The 14,865-nt window shown below is 38.5% G+C and overlaps 1 protein-coding gene across 4 annotated transcripts in view; it reads left to right on the top strand.

Moving 5' to 3' along the window:
* RHOBTB1 (Rho related BTB domain containing 1) overlaps nt 1–14,865 on the top strand; it is a 260,530-nt gene that overhangs the window by 140,282 nt on the left and 105,383 nt on the right. For all 4 annotated transcript variants that reach the window (XM_042908130.1, XM_042908132.1, XM_042908131.1 and 1 more), the window contains one exon: nt 13,235–13,334. The gene's annotated coding sequence lies outside the window, so the exon portion shown is untranslated. The remainder of the gene's footprint in view (nt 1–13,234; nt 13,335–14,865) is intronic.

Genomic DNA, 14,865 nt, shown 5'->3' with positions numbered 1-14,865 from the left:
TAAAGTAAGCAGCATTTCAAAAAGTTATATATGGAATGGCACTTACCTTATGGCTGGGGGGAAAGGGACCCAGTGAACTTCTGAAACTAAGAAATATTCAGCCCTGGTTCGAGTGTGCCTGAACCATAAATATTCCCTTATGTTTTGGGGAATTCTAAGGAGAGAGCAAACAGATTTTGTGGCCTTATAGATAGTCCACTTTAATCCACGAAATATGCCTCTCCGTATTTTAAGGCTGAAGTTCAATCTGTGGTTTTGTCCATAATGAAGAAAATCTTTATAGTTACTTGGATAAATTATTCATTCTTCCAATACCATGGGCTTGGTTTTTAAGCACCCTTAATATGAGCAATTATTTTAACATCCTGCAGATAATTAGATTAATTTGTTCCCAGTGGATTGAGTGACATGGTAACATCATATTTTTCTCTTTACATGTATTTAATAATAAAGTACGTCGTTTTTCTGCTTACTGGTTTCCTAAAGTAAAACCTGCTTCTTACATGCTAATTTTAAGTATAAATATTACTATGGATGGTCTTTGCTGTCTTATGAAGACAACTCTAGATTCACCACTAACAGATTAAGCTCTGAGCAAAACCATGAAGTTGGGAATGTCTTTCCTTGACATCTTCCCACCTTCAGTGGCCTTTTCTTCTCATTTTCTCCACTCAGCTCTCAGATGGACAGCCGCTAAACAGGCCCCAGCCCAGTATTCCAGAACTTCTCCTCTGCCAGCACTCTTCCTTTATCCAAGTAACTTAACCTCTGCCCTACTTATTTTCCAACAGCTTGGTATGGGTGAAAGTGCACTAGGTGAAAAATCAAAAGAGTTTGCATTTATCAGGCAGCTATGATACACCAGGCACTGTGCCACCTTATCTCATTAAATCCCTGATGCAGCAAATGTCATCCATGTTTCACACAAAAGACAACTGAGTCTCAAAGAAGTTCTGGTCCCCAAGGACAAGCAAAGAGCCAGGATTTGAAGCAAAGCATTGTGGTACTTACTGCTGCATTGTGAGCCTGATCCCTAAGAAGGGCTTATGTTCTAGACTAAGGCATGGAAGAGTTCTCCCACTATCTGGCCATTTGACCTTAAACCCTCTGGGCCTTTGATTTCCTTTCTCTAGTTTTGGATTAAATGATCTCTCAGAGATGGAAAGGATATTTAGATGCCAACCACATAAACCGTTCCTCCCACGGGCTTCCAGAATGTTCTTCCCTGCCCTGACCTTTCCTCCAACCCCCTCCTTGGTCTTTTTTCCTTCCTGTGGGTCCAAGTATATATCACCTCCTCCAAGAGACTTTTCCTAAATACTCTTCTGTTGTTTTCTAGCTCAGGCCTAGTGATCCCTTCTAACACTGATGACCAACTGCACTTACTTTATTTACACATCAGCATATATGTGGTTGGTGTTTTTATCTTCTCCTCCATCATTCCCACCACCAGACTGTAAGCCATGTGAGACCAGAGCTCCTCTTGTCTGACTTTTTCCGTTATTGTATTCCCAAGGTCTATCACAGTGACACAGAGCACATAGTTGGTGATCAATTAGTGTATGTTGAATAATTATGAATTATATGATTATAATTCTATAATGAATAATTATTTCCTACAAAGGACATGTGCTAATGGCCAATATATCGTCCCATCCCTGGGAAAACCTAAATGAAGTATCACCGATCTTACACTGTTACAGTGAGCCTGAATTATGAATGGGGATCCAAGTATAGCAACAGAGACAGCAGGACAACCCTGGGACACACAGGACAAGCAGACACACTGAACATGGTCCAACCCCCATACTTTACAACAGAGAAATCTGAACCTCAGAATGATAATAAAAACTTGGGTTTAGAAGGGCATTGGAGACCACCCAATGGTCCAACCCATTGTTTTATTCATGAGGACACACAGAACATAAAATATGTAACAGATACATCCTGACTTCCAGAACAGCACACCTTTCACCAAGGAGTCAAAAATCTCGGGGACCACCCAGTGAACAGGGGAAGGGAGCTTTAGGCAATGATGCTTTTTCCCCCCGGAAATTCCAAAGAGGCTTAGGTTTCCCAGACCAATCCTGGATAGCAACATTAGTACACAGCAGAACATTCTACTTCAGATAATCTAAGTTTTAAATTTTGTATGGCCTGTATAAATTTCAGTAACTCATTTACTATTTTAATGATCCACCAGGAAGACTTTTAATACCTATCATTAGTTTACCAGTTCTGTTTAAATGCTGGAGAGCTCCAAATGGCAAAACGACAGTGCTGAGCACTTACCACTACCATGATAGATTCAAGATACATTTAAAAGATGATTGATATTTTGAACTCCAAATGATGATGGCTTGTTTTTAAGGACTAAAATAACTTTTCTTCTCTAACTTAAAGAGCAATCCTTGCTAGAGTATTACATCCCATAAAAAAGCAGTCCTTAAACTTTAGAGGGCATAAAAATCATCTGGAAGGCTTTTTAAAAACCCAGATTGCTTAGAGCCTTTCTGCACATTTCTGAATTAATAGGTCTGAGATTGGACCCAGACAACTGCATTTTTAACACCTTTCGAGATTTTCTCAATCAAATAGTCTGAAGACCTCACTTTGAGATCCAGTAATAATTTTAGTATGTTTTGATTTTCCCAGATTCCTTATAAAACGTTTTTTTTAAACAAAGATAATTGGGGAAGATGTGTAATGTCTTTCAATCTAGCAAACAGCATACTGGGTATGATGGGAATCTGTTTCCTTGTAGCCAAAGCCATGTATGTAAAACCATGATATAGTTACTACGTTTGATACTGGCCCCAAATCAGGAACATTCCAAAATATTTCTATTGGACTGCAAAAGTAAATCAGTAATTAGCAATAAAGGTTAAGTGTTAAGTTCTGTGGAGCAATAATGAAGCCCCTGCCCTCTAGTTGACTATATTCAGTATAGTAGAGAGATAAGATTAATATCCACAAAACATTCAAGGACAGGGTTGCAGATCAAGCACAGGATGCCCAGTTAAATTTGAATTTCAAATGCACAAATCATGTTTTAGTATAGGCATGTCCCATATATTTTTACTTGCTAAATCTGGGAACCTTGTTCAGTGAACATTAGCATTTAATGTTATTAGTTTCCAGGACTTGGGTTGGGGTGGTGGGGGGCAGGGAAGGGGGGGCTAGTAATGCTGAGTGGTTGTTAAGTTTTGAGAAACTGATAAAAGCTCTGAATGTGCTCCTGAGAGCACTTTCCGACAGAATGCTCATACTATTCCATGGACCCCCCACCCCCACCCCAGGCTGCCAAAGCCCTTGTGGACATCAGAGTCATCTGCAGTGTAGACAGCAGAGGCCAGCTCTTCAGACTACTTAGGTTGGTGAGTCTGGAAGGTAGCTTGGAAAAGTGGAATGTGAACTGGGCCATTAAGAGCAGAAGAGTTTAGCTGTATTGTGGGTTTAAGAGACTTCTTAAAGCTTTCACAGAAGGCAGGTTCCTTTAGGCTTTGAGGGTATTTAGTAAGGAATATGGAAAAATTAGCTTGGGCTGGTTTTTGAAAGCCCAGATTGTGGACAGCCTTAAATTCTAAAGGGTTTAGACTGCCTATCCTGGGAAAAAGTGTGTCCTTACTGATGTGTCAGTCAGGGATGAGGATCAGACAAAGGGAGATCACAGAGAGAAATTGCAGGCAGCCTCAGCTCTAGGGTCAGTAGGCCTGGTGTAAGCTCCTCCATTAACAAGCTGGGAAGCCTTCTGTGTGTGTGTGCAGTTTCCCTGGGCCCCCATCTCCTAAGCTGGGAATTGGGAATAATAAAAGGAGCTGCTAATAGGGTTGTAGTGAGGGTAAAATGAAGTTGTACGGTGCTTGGCACAGTGGGTGACACAGCATAAATATGTGATAATATAACATAATATAATCAGGGTTCCCCGGGGCTATGATCCACTGCTCCTGCTGCTACTGCCCTTGTTATTATTGAAGGGGGCGTGGTCGCCCAGCAGCCTGCAAGAGCGGTTTCAGGGGGAGTAAAACAAGAGAAAAATGATTGTTTGATCTGGATTTGGAGAAAGCTTTAAAATGTCCCTTTTCCAAGTTAAAATTTCATTATCAAAAATTGTGAAGGCAGAAACTGGTTAGTAAAATAATGTTTGTACTTCTGAGGATTTTAAAATAAATACATTCAACTCTTCATTATTTTTCCTAGAAGAGGGAATATTAAGGACAATCTAAATCATATACTCTGATCCCAAGTCAAGGAAACGTTTTTTAATTGCATGTGTTACTCTTAATAGATTTGCCATCTTACCTATATCATTTTGGCTAATATTTAAATTAATTTGCACATGATAAGCTCAGACTAATCATTCAAAATGTTGCTCCCCAAAGCCATTTAAACTGCAAAGCAGATGAGTTTATCAGAAATAATTCACGAAGCAACTTGCCTCCACAGAGCTGACTGAGAACACCGAAGACGGGACCATAAGGGCTCTGGGGTCAGACTGTTGAGGTTCCCATCCCTGCTGCCTCCTGTGACTAGCTTTGTGACCACATTGCTTTGCTTCTCCAAACCTCAGTTTCTCCTGATGTAAAATAGAACTAATAATCTCCCTTACCTCCAAGGGCATGGGCATAGAGTTCTCACGTGGTTTCCGGTACCCAGTTAAGCGTCACATAGAATTCTGTGACCTCAGTGTCGTCTTCATCTTATCAGTATATTAGTTAATATATGCATAAAGAATTTATTTCAGGAAAACATCTAAAAATGTGAGAGATATTTATGATCTTTAGTCACATCTTAATTTATTTATTTATACAGCGAGGGCTATTTAGAGCATTTTCCAAACCACAGAGTACAGTGTTCTTATTTCAAAGAATTTCTAATCCCAATTTTCATTATGTGTTGCTTTCTCCAGCTCATCCATCTTCAACTTTTACAGGGTGATTGGTGCCTTTCTAGAGAGCTTTGGGTTTCAAACTATATATTAAAGCGTCTGGGCCCTAGAATTTACTTGGCTCATAAACCTACAGTACAGAACAATAAGGATTGGTTTAAGGTACATTATAGTTACATGTATGGCAGTTATATTTTATTTGGTCTGTGCTGAGCACCTTGAGGGCATGTCCCATTGTGCCTTCAAGATGGTAGACTCAAATATTTATTGAATGAATTTAGTGTATAGTAAAATACATCGCGTTCTTTTTCTGAGGATACTTTTCCCTCACGTTAGGAAATTTAACTCCTAAAAGAATGAAAACAAGGAAAAGACTTCTAACTTCCATGCATAAGATCACTAGTCTGATATTTCTAGACTGAAGTACTGAAAGTGAATTCGGAGATCTACCATTCATATTTCTATTTCCTAGAACAACATTTCCCTTAAGGTCTTCACATTAGCTGCTCCCTCCATCTCAAATGTTCTCCCCTCAGATATTGCTTATGTTCATTTTTTTGTTGTCTATTCTCATCCCCACTGGACTAGAAGTGCCCTGTGGTCAGAGGTCAAGCCTACCTGTTTACTGCTGTCTACTGCTCTAAATGCTACTGAGTATCTATTACAGTGCCAGGCACTTAGTAGGCAGTCAGTAAATATTCTGTCAATTAGTTGAATGTCAGAAGACCAATATTTGGTCTTCTACTGTCATCCCACTGCAGAGCAGTAATTTTTTTATATCTTTTGGGTCAAAATCACCTTTCAGAATTGGATTAAAATCATGAAGTGCCTCATTAATAAAATTTTACATCCTCAAAATTTTGCACATAATTTGAGTCCATGGACCACAGGTTAGGAATCCCAGTTCTAAAAAATATTTATATATATATATATATATATATATATATATATATATATTTAATATTTCAGTTAGATTTTCTTCATATATATATATACATATATATATGTATATATATGTATATACATATACATACATATATACATATATACATATGTATGTATATATATACATATATGTATGTATATATGTATATATATATAAAGAAAATCTAACTTAAATATTAAACTAAATATCACAAAAATTTAATTACTACGAATCCCAATGTGTTAATATTCATGCACCTATAGTAATACTATCGTAATAAATTATATGTTGCCTTGGGAAAATTTTGCAACCCTCCAAAGGGAAAAAAAGGGTATCTATAAATGTTGAATGTTTTATTTATATGCTGGAAAGGATTTAAGGCTTATAGAGAAAGGCTAATAAAAATACATACTGTACAGCAATATAAAATATATTTCAAATAGGTATGAAAAAATAAGTCAAAGCAAAAAAATAAGGCTAAGAATGTAAGATGGGGCCAGTAGAGAGATTCATACTCAAAATTTATGCCATGAAATTCAACACTCTTGCTAGAAGATAGTAACAAATTTTGTTCTCAGTTTTTTAGCAGCCAATGTGAAGGAGAAAATATAATCAGTTATGTCTTGCAGAGGGCCATATTTTATATATACTTAAATATGAATACCTGTATGTGTATTTAACAGCAAACTGGTTCTTAAAAGAAGGAAGTTTTATTATCATAATAAGGAATGGTGATTATATTTCCACTTCCAACGGCAAGTGTCTTCGTACCTGAACTTGAAATAACCTATAAGAAATGTTCACAAATAACTGGCACTTTGGACATTTATGATTAAATGTAATAACCTTCTGTTCTTTTTGTTAGCAGGCCTTACAGAAGGAAGCCTCCTTAGGGCAGTAAGACGGCATAGAACTAAGAAGGGGAGGGGTGGGGACAGATGAGGAAAACTGTTTTCTCCATTGTCTTATACCCCATCACTTCCTGCAGCACCCCACCCTTTCCTCTGCTGCACACTATTTAAATAAGGTGCCTGAAGCTCTCTTTCTCCCCTTTAAGGCATATGCACCTAGGATGTTGACTAATGTAAGTTATTCCCCCTAACCTTAGTTTCCTTGGATAACAGTCTGTCAGGGACTTCTACGCCTTCTCTGAGAGAGCAAATACAATAACTAGCTTCTCAGAACATTATGTGGATTTGTGGCATTCTCTGAGGGGCTATAAATGGATCACATTGACAGCTTTATTTGTCATTCTTAAATGGAATGTGTTTTTCCCCCTTTGAGTTAAATCAAAATCAGATGGCATTTCTTATTTCATTGTGGAATGTTTTTAGTCTCATAATTGCAAAATTACATTCATAACTGATACTATGCTAATTTACAAAATTTGTGTTTTATTATTGGGGAGTTCCTATTTGGAAAGTAAGTGAGGGAAAACAACTTATGCAACATTTTCAGTTTGCCTATTTATTGAGATCCTGATATAGTTGCTAGAATTCTGTCGCCATATGGAAGTAGAGACAATTATATTGCATGAAATGACATGGATTTTAGAAGGAAGGATATAAAAAGGCATAACCAGCAGAATATCCACAATCCAGAGACTAAAACATTCTTGAAACCTCTTCTCTCTTTTGCCTCCCCAGCATGTCCCTGGTCTCAGTCATCCCTTCCTCTCCTTGCAATGGCTCTTGTTCAACATATGCAGGGGCAAAAATCTCAAGAATAGGGTTGGCAAGTACTACTTTCATACCATGGCATACTTCTTACATGCTAAAGCAGTTGCTTGGGCCCAAGTGAAGTTTTTCATTCAAAAAATCCCTATCAACCTTAGCTTGACAATAGCTAGGCCTCCAGGATCCTGTGAGTCTTCTTTAACATATGAATATCCTTTTGGACACTTCCTCTAGTCTTTACCTCCCCTAACTCCCAAGTATACAATCAATTGCTCTTCAGAATCCCAGGGCAGCTCTTTCTGCCCATGGGTCCTCTCCCCATGCTTTAATAAAACCACCTTTTGTACCCAATTAAACAAACAAACAAACAAACAAAAAAATCCCCGTCACTTCCATCTACCCACTACTAAATCTGTATGAGAAAGGAAGCCCTCCTACTTTAATTTCTTAAATCCTCTAAAAGTTCCCAATGCTCTTTTACTGATCTCAATACTGTGCTTATCTTTAGAATTTTCAAACGCTATGCAATGGGTAGGCTTTTCTCGCTGAATTTATATGTGTTTATTTTCATACTCATTTTATACACATGCCTTTGATAAAGTCAACTTTACTAAGTACCCACTATGTCTGGACTCTCAGCATACAATGAACTGCATCAAGTATCCCCTGCCCTCATTGGGCCTACAGGCTTGTGGGGAAGACAGACAATAAAAGGATGACACAAATAGGTATGAAACTGACACTCTTCTAAATATGCCACAAAGAAGAGACACAAGGTTCTGGAAAATGAGATCTAAACGATAGGAGTCAACTAGACAAGGAGTACAGGCAGAAGGCATGACATGGAAGGGGTGGAAAGCCATGATGTATGGAAAGCAGAAAGAAGAAGCAATGTGAGAAACTGGAGGAAAATCAAGTGGTTGGAGTACAGAGGGCAGGGGTGAACAGCTGGAGTCTAGAGATGTGATCAGGGGCCATCACCATGAAAGGCTTTTTAGCCATAGTGAATAATATGTATTTATCCTAGGGACCAATGTGAAGGTTGGGGGAGGGGAAGGGAGATTGTAATTAGTTACATCATCTATTCGGTATTTCAAAAAAATATTTCTGGCTAGAATGCAGAGTATGGGTTGGCAAGGGGAATAGTGATGCAAACCAGTTAAACATTTTCAGCAAAGAGATACTGATAGCATGGCCAAGGGGAGGAAGGATGAGATGTTCATGATTTCTAAAAAGTGAATGGATTCAAGAGACATAGAGGAGGTAAACTGACCGGCCATCTTCTGCAATATTTATGTGGAGCCCATGAGAAGTGTCAGGTAACGCTAGAGGAGAAACAAGTTTGCAAAGACAGATGCTAAGTTCAGTTGGACATGTGGAGTTTGAGTTCTTCAGGAAACATTACAGGACAGAGCAAAAAAGACATTGGATTATGGGTGTGGAGCTTGTCAGAAAGCTCTACAGTTTGGATATAAACTCGTGACACATCTTTAATTCATAGTTGTGGATATGATGGATATGATCCATAGATGGATATGACTGCCTAGAGAAAGATTATAAAGTGAGTGGTAGAAGAGAATGCTAGGACCAAAGTCTTAAGAAATTCAAGTCCATGCATCCAGGTAGTGAAGGATGAGCCTGTAGAGGATGAAATAAGGGACAGTGAGAGAAATAGAAGGAAACCCTGGAAACTGCTGGATCATGGCTGGGGGGTGGGGAGGGGAAGGGAGCAAGGATTTCATTTCAGGAGGGTGGGAGTGGTCAATTGGCTTGAATGTGGAAGATTGAGAACTGTTTATTTTATTTAGCAAGAGTGGAGAGCACTGATCAGGAGAGAATTGTTTTGAATTAAAATAAAAAGAAATCTGGGGCGCCTGGGTGGCTCAGTCGGTTAAGCGTCCGACTTCAGCTCAGGTCACGATCTCGCGGTCCGCGAGTTGGAGCCCCGCATCGGGCTCTGGGCTGATGGCTCAGAGCCTGGAGCCTGCTTCCGATTCTGTGTCTCCCTCTCTCTCTGCCCCTCCCCCGTTCATGCTCTGTCTCTCTCTGTCTCAAAAATAAATAAACGTTAAAAAAATTTTTTTTAAATAAAATAAAAAGAAATCACTAAGTGATATGTATGGGAAATAGAGTTATAACTAGTTCTATTTGTGGTCATGCCTGTTTGAGAATATTTCACATTTCATATTTTACATCTCTCTTAACATGATACTTGGGGAGCCAGCATGATAGACAGGAAAGTCATTTTGACATGCTGTTGACCATTATAGAGAAGAACTGGAGTGGATTTTGACAATAGAAGAGTCGAGGTCCTGGGGTCTGAACTGGAGAGAAAATAGGAACCTGACAGCAAGGAATTTTATGAGCACAACACTGCCTGTTCCTCCACCCAGTGGTGCTAGTGTGACCAGGGTAAATAAACCAAATGTTCACAAAGCAGTGTTGACTCGCCTCACCCACTTGCTGGCACCCCTGTGTCGTAGAAGGAGGCTGTGGGCTGACACATTGTATGGCACATTCTCGGCAACTTCTTTGAGGTGAACTTCAACTTCTCTCCCTGCACCTGCTACAACACAAAAGTCTGAGCATGCCCACTGGCAGGGGTGGGAGGTGGGGAGCAGCAGGGAGACCTCAGAGTAGAAGTTAATACCTCAGCCAGTGAACGCTGTGAGGAGACAAAGGTCAGATTGCAGAGGTGTGAGCTACCAATGAGAGGTAAGAAAAGAAAGATGACTATTGGTAATTACTTGCAGTAGTCTGGCTAGAAAGAGGAAGTGAGAGATTGGAGGGGAGCTGGAGAGAGGTAACTGGATGAGCAACCACTTAATCAACAAATATTAAAATATCTTACATGTGTCTAGTGCTAAGAAAGCCACCAGGAAGAAATTTTCCAGCCTTAATGGAAGATCTGCCATAAGATCTATTTCTCGAATGCATAATGACTAAATATTTTGTGATCTGATTCGTTGAAACAAATGCAACATCTTCCCTCAGATATAAACCTTACTTGATCTTTATGAAACGATCAAAGAAGTTTGTGTTAAGATAAAAAAGAGAAAAAGAACAGGTCTGCCTGTGCTTTTTTTTCCCTCATCCTCTCTCCTTTCATTCCTTCTGTGTCCCAAATTTGGACAGTTCTGTTACTATCACTTATTCAGGAAATATCTTCTAGAATGGTGTTCTTAACCCTATGTTCAGAGCGTCTCATAGTACTATTTGATGTTTAGAAATCATCTAATGTATAATTCATAGAGCACTCATATATTGGAGTATTGAATATTACTACCCCATGGAAGTTAGAAATGTGAATAAAGCGGTATTCCCCTGGCCAGATTATAAGCTTTATGAGGGTTCTTGGCCCTGCTCTATTTAGAACTATCGAAAATAAAGTCAGAGTACTATAAATGGGATTTTTGCAGTTAGGTTGCAATTAAGGATCCTTGGGTAGGCAGAGAAAGGTACAAAAAATTCTTACACAAGAATTCAGGAAGATCCCTGAAAGAGATAATATTGGAACCGGGTGTTAAAAGATGAGACTTTCAGATAGCAGAAAGCTAGTAAGCAAAATCGCAGTGGCAGAAAACTACTTTGTGGAGGAGCCAGAAGAGCGAGGAGAAATGGTTTGGTATGGTTAGAGAGGCTGTGTGGAAAGCAGTAAATGCACAGATCTGTGATCCTGGAAAGCTCTGCTGAGGAGTCCTAGACTTGATCCTACAGTGACTGGAAGTGTTAGAAGTTTTCAGGCAAGTGGGGAAGCATGAGGTTTAGGAAGAAAACTGGGACCATCAGGAAAATTACGAATCAACGGGGACTGGAAGCAGGGAGTACATGAGATGGGAGGCTCCTGTCTGGATGGGAGATAGATGGTGGATGGTGGGTGAATTTCTGCCATGATGACGGCCTTGAACACGGAAAGGGGAAGTCGAGCTTCTTGTGCACGAAGTGCTTATAATCAGTTGGAGGTGTGTGTTTGGGAGGTGTGGTGATGGGGTAGAATGAAGAGGACGCCAGGTGTTCAAGCCAGGGAGAGGGACAATGCCACTGGTATTAGGTATGAAAGAAAAGCAAATTCAGGAGATGATGGGGATGAGGATCTAGCTAGAAAGCGTGAAAAAAGGTATTAATTAAGACATTTAAGTCATGGGTGTAAATGAAATTGCTTCTAAGTGGAGAACCTTGGTGAAGGCCCACATTTAAGGAAGGGAGAAGAGCCAGAAGGAAAATTTGAGGCATTTCCTACAAGATTAGAAGTGAGATTTCAAGGAAGCCAAGAAAAAGCTTCAAGGAAAAGGACTCATGTTGTGATAGGTTTCATTTATAGAGCTGACCCTTGAATAACATGGGTTTGAAATACAGGAGTCCACTAATATGCAGATTTTTTTTTGATAAATACAGCACAGTACTATAAATGTATTTTCTCTGCCTTATGATTTTCTTTCTCTAGCTTATGTTATGAGAATACAGTATATAATACATGTAACATATGTTATCTGTGAGGCTTCCGGTCAACAGTAGGCTATTTGTATTTAAGTTTTGGGGAAGTCAAAAGTTATATGCAGATTTGTGACTGCACAGGGTCAGCACCCCCTAACCCCTCCATTGTTCAGGGTTCAAGTGTGTAATCATTTGGTTGTATCATTCTTTCTTCCCTTCTGGATTGGCCCCAGGAAATGGGCTGTGCAGCTGCCAGTGTTGTATCACGTCTAGGTTCACACTTCAGGCTTGCAGCTCTACCCACTATTTACTAATGAGCAGTGACTGGCCTAGAGTCATCAGCAGTCAGTGACTTCCTTGGGAAACTCCTCCCAACTACTGAGTGTGTGTGTGTGTGTGTGTGTGTGTGTGTGTGTGTGTTAGGAAGGCACAACAAGGGAGGAGAGCCGGGTTTATATTTAGGATTTCCATAATTCAAGCTTCATGTTTGTCTCTAGGAGTAATACGATTTTATAGCAATAACAACTACCTCCAAGCATAAGTATTGTTTTGCCCTTCATTTTTCATGGTAGGTAGTCATTCCCACTTTTGTTAAATAGTTGATTTTATTTCACTGTTCGTGTATCCTGTTTTCCATGAAATTTTTTTCCATGAATTTTGCTCAGGAATATTTCTTTGAGGGAAGTAATGCATTTTTTCTCCTAACAATAGGTGTTATAGAAGAAATTATGTTCTCCTTTTACCTAAATTTCCAAGAAATTCAAATCCAAATGATAACTTCAATTATTTTAACTGTTGACCAATATATAGGTAGCATAATGAACTTCCTTTCTTTTTCACTCTCAACCTTGTTATTTTTATTCATATTTCATGATTTTTCTTTTTGGAAGTCACCCCAAATCCTTAAGATGAAGAGCCAGGGCATAAATAAGTACGTTCACTATTAACTAAATGTCTTTCCAGACATCATCTCACTTGATCGTCAGAACAAGCCATTGACTAGCTGGTCTTATTACTCCCACCAGAGCCATGAGGGAACAGAGTCTCAGTGAAGTTAAGGACATAAAGTTCACCCAGACAAATACTGAGTGGAATTCAACCCTGGGGCATCTTTCTCTAGTGGCAGAGTGGTCATTTCAGCCTATGTGGCTCAAACTTCTGTGGGCAGCTGGCCTATGTGTACATGGCATATGGCTGGCTGGGATAACTCTTGTTCCGATGAAAACTAATCACTGACATATGAAACTAGTCTTGTTTTGAGCAGTTTTCTTCTTGATGATGAAATAGTCTATGTTTGTATGTCCTCCCCAGATTTTATAATATTCAAGAAGCACATGAAAGAGGCCTCTCATCCAGTATTCTTGATTAAGTTATGAAAATGGAATTGAAGCTTATGTTCCCCCTTCGTACGGTAAGTAACTATGAATTTGGGTAACAGAATTGCCTTTCCCCTCCTCCTAATTTCCTCACAGTATTTACAAAAGAAATGGAAATGCTCCTGGTATGAAGGTGGCATGACTTGTGAATAATATCCAGATTTGTCTTCAGAATATTTCATTAAAAAGGAAAATTTCCATTTTTTCAGTTCAGTTGTGGTTTTTATAAATTCTAGTTTAACATGTTTTATCTGGTTTAGAATTGGAGTCATTTTGAACTACATACGAGTTTTGGTAATTAACATAACTCTTCTACCCACTTTATATACACTTGTAATTCTCTAGTGAAAACTGACATGTGGACTCTGAAAAGTCATGGCCACATACAAGGAAGGTTTAGAACTGCCAGGTTGCTGTGCAGGGGCATTTCTCTTCATCCCAGAAGCCCTAGCTTGGAGCATCCACCCCCATTTGGCCTGGGCACTAACTGTCTTTAACTGCAAAGACATATCACCTTGCAAGTGATTAGAACCGACTCATCCCACATGAACAAAATCAGGTTTTAAAGAAAGGGCAACATTATCAAGTTCTTCTAGGTATTGTGCCTGAAGGATTTAAAAATGATTTGAGACAGTTGATTCCTTTGTCCACCTACAAAATCATCTGTTATTTTCACTCTTCACTATATTTTATTTTTCTTTATATGTGCTAATGCATGTTTAAAGGAAAAATTCTATATGTATAGTTGTGAATATTCATTAATAAATTTTATTCATTGTAACAAATTAGGGAGGGAGGCATATGTGAATTTGTGGGGAGGCTGAATTATAGATAACTTTTAAATAAATGTGGCTTTTATTCTTTAAACTACATGTAGTAACTTCAACAAAACATTACAAAGTAGAAATCCTTAAGGAGACCTGTAATAATAAATCATATGAACATTCTGTTATTAGCATATAGATTGGATGTGTGTAGGAGCTTGTAAAGTGCCTGAGGTTCACTGAAAATAGTTTATTCTGTGTCTAAAAAGTGTATGCAAGATTGAAAATAAATGTTTAAAACACCATATATTACCTACCTATAAGTAAAGTGTTTGCAAAGCAAAGGTAAACATCAGCCCAGCTCATGAACAAATTATCAAAAGATTTTAAATTTATTGAAGCCATAAATTAATGAGATATTACCATGTGTGCATAAATAACTTAAAGAATAAAATTTGCTGATCCTTCTCTCATATGGATATTTGTGCTAATGAATCAGGATCCTATTTACTCTATTAGTCCCCAAAGTAATTGCTTATTTGAAGAAGTTCTGTCTTATGGGTTTTCAGTTAATTAAATCCATTTGCATTTTATGCACACATTTTAAATTCTCAAGTCCTATTTTTCATAAGCCAGATTCAAATATGTTCATGTAATAATACCTCTCATTAAGGCATTAGTCTTTCATTTTTAAAGGAACTTTCAGAATAGCCATATGCATAAAATGGTTATTAATGAAATTCAATCAATATTTTAGAAAAGTCAACCCATTAAATGTTTTTTTTTTAGTTTAAATTTTCCT

Source organism: Panthera leo, chromosome D2, assembly GCF_018350215.1.
Source record: "Panthera leo isolate Ple1 chromosome D2, P.leo_Ple1_pat1.1, whole genome shotgun sequence".
NCBI classification, from domain to species: Eukaryota; Metazoa; Chordata; class Mammalia; order Carnivora; family Felidae; genus Panthera; species Panthera leo.
Note: the sequence above shows the minus strand (reverse complement) of the source record. Positions and strands in the feature narration are given on the sequence as shown.